The sequence below is a fragment of the Myxine glutinosa genome, chromosome 8 (assembly GCF_964187855.1).
Source record: "Myxine glutinosa chromosome 8, kmMyxGlut1.1, whole genome shotgun sequence".
Lineage (NCBI taxonomy): Eukaryota > Metazoa > Chordata > Myxini > Myxiniformes > Myxinidae > Myxine > Myxine glutinosa.
In genome coordinates, this window is record NC_136268.1 from 80,379,676 (window position 1) to 80,384,854 (window position 5,179).

The 5,179-nt window shown below is 36.4% G+C and overlaps 1 long non-coding RNA gene across 1 annotated transcript; it reads right to left on the reverse strand.

The window, feature by feature from the left end:
* Window positions 1-1,264: 1,264 nt before the first annotated feature.
* LOC144893161 (uncharacterized) lies at window positions 1,265-2,244 on the reverse strand. Its single transcript, XR_013624221.1, has 3 exons — window positions 2,111-2,244; window positions 1,791-1,963; window positions 1,265-1,638 (listed from the first exon to the last, which is right to left on the reverse strand). It is a non-coding gene; the product is annotated as an uncharacterized LOC144893161 (long non-coding RNA).
* Window positions 2,245-5,179: the final 2,935 nt, after the last annotated feature.

Genomic DNA, 5,179 nt, shown 5'->3' on the forward strand with positions numbered 1-5,179 from the left:
CAAAATCCAACGTTGAGAGAGAAGGTTGATAGGTTTATTGTGAGAAATTTGATAAATGCTAAATTGAAACTTGGCCTTAGTTATTCACCCTCAAAAAACTATTAGGCTCTAATGATGTCATCAAGACTGAGGAGCTTTTGGCTGATGAATTACATAAACCTATAATCACAAAGTTTAAAAGAAGGAAAGTTTATTCTAAATACACCGACCACATATGGTCCGCTGATTTAATCGAACTAAAAAATGATAAGGGATACAAGTATGCTTTAACCGTTATTGATTTGAGGAGTAGATTTGCTTGGGTTGTTCCTTTGAAAAACAAGAGAGGTTATACTCTGATGTTAGCCTACCAACAGATATTTAATAAAAGTAAAAGAAAACCAAAGAAACTGTGGACCGATGAGGGAACAGAGTTCTATAACAAAATATTTATGAAATTTCTTAAGGGGGAGGGTATTAAATTATACAGCACCTTTAATGAAGGAAAAGCAGTTGTTATTGAGCGTTTTAATCGTACTTTAAAAGAGAAATTATATAAAAAATTCACACAACTCGGTTCCCAAAAATGGGTGTATTTTATTCAGTATATTGTAGATAATTACAATAATACAGTTCATTCATCAACAAAATCAAAACCATCAGAAACATTTACAAAATTAGAATATGAAAAGGAGATTAATTTGAGAAAGCCAAAGTTCAAAGTTGGTGATATTGTAAGAATATACAGATGGAAAAGTCATTTTGAGAAAGGTTATACAAAGAGATGGACTAATGAATTATTCAAAATCGTTGATGTAATGGATACTATGCCTTTGACTTACAAATTATATGATATGAATTGGGAAGAAATCTTGGGTTCATTTTACTCACAAGAATTACAAAAAACAAAACTGATAATTCATTAAACAACAACCATCCATACTTTCATCCACCCAGATTAGCTAATTTAATTAGTAGTAATAAAAAAAATTAAATAAATAAATAAAAATCATAAGCCACACCCACACAGACCCCACCCACAAACCCCGCCCACACAGACCACGCCCACACAGACCATGCCCACACAGACCCCGCCCACACAGACCACACCCACACAGACCCCACCCACACAGACCACACCCACACAGACCACACCCACACAGACCACACCCACACAGACCACACCCATCATCCCCCACCCCTGTGCGCCCCCACCCTTGATCCCCCCTCATCCCACCCCACCTTCCCCACACACACAAGGGGAGGGGAGGGGTGAGATGAGGGGGGATCAAGGGTGGGGGTGCACCTTCTCATCTTTTTTCCCTTTATTCTCTTTTTGTAATTAAGAATTAAATAATTCTGGACAAAGCGAATAAAATCAAAATTATGAAATAACATTAAAAACATAAAAATTATAATAAAACATTTTTCACGAGGTATAAATTCAGTTTCTTCCATAAATTCAGTTTCTTCCAAGGTATCATGTGGTATAAATACAGTAATAAAATCAAAATTATTAAATAACATTAAAAACATAAAAATTATAATAAAACATTTTTCACGAGGTATAAATTCAGTTTCTCCCATAAATCCAGTTTCTTCCAAGGCAATCCAACATAATGTTGTCTCCCATGTTGACTTCACCAATTTATTTTGTGTCTGCAAGGCACAAAAGGGATTTTAAATTAAATTCACCAAACACAGTATTTGCCTGCCGTGCCATCCCAAAACCACACGAGGGCAGTCTAAGACCATAAATGAGAAACTCCATTTATACTACACACATTGTAAGATGAAAATTTTAAACTCACATGGCCAGGGAATGAGTTGACACTCCTCCCAACTATCATCTCTGCTATTGATCTATCATCATCCTTCGGAACTCCAGGTAATTCTGTAAGGGGTTCATTCAGATCCTCCTTTTGTTGGTGATTAATCATTGGTTTCATCGTCAAAGTTCATGTTGTTTGGTTGGCTTTTAATGCTGAAATAAAACAAACAGTTGACATTTAAATACCAACTCACTGGTGATATCAAAATCGCAAAACAGTATCTAAGTATCAACCAAACCGTTTAATAACACACATACACACAGTATCAAAGTTTGTGAAGAATTAATCATATATCTTACCTCAAATCCCAGGTCTTTATGAAGTCATCGATCTCATATATTCTCTCTGCTATTGATCTATCATCATCCTTCGGAACTCCAGGTAATTCTGTAAGGGGTTCATTCAGATCCTCCCTTTTTTGGTGATAATAATTAATCATTGGTTTCATCGTCAAAGTTCATGTTGTTTGGTTGGCTTTTAATGCTGAAATAAAACAAACAGTTGACATTTAAATACCAACTCACTGTTGATATCAAAATCGCAAGACAGTATCCAAGTATCAACCAAACCGTTTAATAACACACATACACACAGTATCAAAGTTTGTGAAGAATTAATCAAATATCTTACCTCTCACATAACATCCCAAACAAGGTGTTTAATTCGTTGTCAGTCATTTGTTCATTTGTAGAGACAGCTTTGGGTAATATTAATCGGTGAGAGAGGCTGTTCAAACATTCAACCATCTCATTATGAAGACCCCTCCGAACTTCAGTGAATTCTTTAAGCGTTTCATTCAGATCCTCCCTTTGTTGGTGATAATCATTGACTTCATTTTCAACATCAATTACCAGCTTTGATAAAGATATACTGTAAAAGAGAAAAAACAATAATTATTGAGAGGCTGTTAATGATGTTCCATATAAGACAATGAATAATTCATCGTGAGAACAAAAAAAAACTTACCTGTCTTCTGATAAACCTTCATCCTCCATCCTCCAGAGAAACATAACGTGTGTTTAAAAAAGCAAGGTGTGGTTAGAGCCTTTATAGGCAAGGCTGAGTCATTGGCAAGGCTGAGTCATGGCTGAGTCATCCTGTGCCAAGTTGGCAACTGGCTCAACAAAAGATGATGCAATGTTTCACCATAAATGATAGAACCAAGTATCAACCAGACTAAAGAGTGGAGGTGTAATCAACCTTGGTATATAAATGGAAAATATAACGAATTTGAAAAATATCAGATTCAAGAGGTTGAGAGAATCACTGGTCAGAAGGTTCTCAAGACGGATAAACGTATTCATTTGTTAAGTGGGGTAATGGAGGGTGGGAAGAAAAATATATTAGAGTGGAGTGAGAACTTTAATGGTTATCAATCGGATAATAAATATTATAATTTTAAAATGGTATGTGGGAGAGGAGGAGGTCAAACAAGAACCCTCCATGAAACATACCACTTTATACTTTCACAACAAAAGGTTAAGGAACCTGTATACTTTATAAATATACTTGATGGGGATGAGTTCTATAGGAGAATGGAACTCTTTAAAAAGTTAGAAAGAGATAATATATTTATAGGCTCATTAGTAGAGTGGTCTAAGGAACTACATTAAGGGGCTAGAAGGGGGAATAGGGTAAAAATTACATGTAAGTGAGAAGGATCAGAGGTTCATAAGGCTAGAAGGATTATAGAATCATAAAGGAAGAAAATCATAGGTTCATAAGGTGAGAAGGATTATAGGTTCATAAGGTGAGAAGGATTATAGGTTCATAAGGCGAGAAGGATTATAGGTTCATAAGGTGAGAAGGATTATAGGTTCATAGAGGGAGAAATAGAGGTGTTTATGATTTTTGAAAAAGACAAGGGTGTAAATGAAATTAGATAGGGATTTCCCATGTTAAACAGAGGTGTCCCAGAAGCAACATTTATCACCTACTCACAAGTGCAAAAGTGTTTTTTCCACACTAATACAAGTGCAAAAGTGGTTTCCTGCACCAACACAAGTGCGAAAAGTGGTTTTTCAACACTATCACAAGTGCGAAAAGTGGTTTTTCAACACTATCACAAGTGCGAAAAGTGGTTTTTCCACACTAATACAAGTGCAAAAGTGGTTTCCTGCACCAACACAAGTGCGAAAAGTGGTTTTTCAACACTAACACAAGTGCGAAAAGTGGTTTTTCCACACTAATACAAGTGCAAAAGTGGTTTCCTGCACCAACACAAGTGCGAAAAGTGGTTTTTCAACACTAACACAAGTGCGAAAAGTGGTTTTTCAACACTATCACAAGTGCAAAAAGTGTTTTTTCCACACTAATACAAGTGCAAAAGTGGTTTCCTGCACCAACACAAGTGCGAAAAGTGGTTTTTCAACACTAACAAGTGCGAAAAGTGGTTTTTCAACACTAACACAAGTGCGAAAAGTGGTTTTTCAACACTAACACAAGTGCGAAAAGTGGTTTTTCCACACTAATACAAGTGCAAAAGTGGTTTCCTGCACCAACACAAGTGTGAAAAGTAGTTTTTCAACACTAACACAAGAGCGAAAAGTGGTTTTTCAACACTATCACAAGTGCAAAAGTGTTTTTTCCACACTAATACAAGTGCAAAAGTGGTTTCCTGCACCAACACAAGTGCGAAAAGTGGTTTTTCAACACTATCACAAGTGCGAAAAGTGGTTTTTCAACACTATCACAAGTGCGAAAAGTGGTTTTTCCACACTAATACAAGTGCAAAAGTGGTTTCCTGCACCAACACAAGTGCGAAAAGTGGTTTTTCAACACTAACACAAGTGCGAAAAGTGGTTTTTCAACACTATCACAAGTGCAAAAGTGTTTTTTCCATACTAATACAAGTGCAAAAGTGGTTTCCTGCAGCAACACAAGTGCGAAAAGTGGTTTTTCAACACTAACACAAGTGCGAAAAGTGGTTTTTCAACACTATCACAAGTGCAAAAAGTGTTTTTTCCACACTAATACAAGTGCAAAAGTGGTTTCCTGCACCAACATAAGTGCGAAAAGTGGATTTTCAACACTAACACAAGTGCGAAAAGTCGTTTTTCAACACTATCACAAGTGCAAAAAGTGTTTTTTCCACACTAATATAAGTGCAAAAGTGGTTTCCTGCACCAACACAAGTGCGAAAAGTGGTTTCCTTCACTAACACATGTGCGAAAAGTGGGTTTTCAACACTATCACAAGTGCAAAAAGTGGGTTTTCCACACTAATACAAGTGCAAAAGTGGTTTACTGCACCAACACAAGTGCGAAAAGTGGTTTTTCAATGCTAACACAAGTGCGAAAAGTGGTTTTTCAACACTAACACAAGTGCGAAAAGTGGTTTTTCAACACTAACACAAGTGCGAAAAGGGG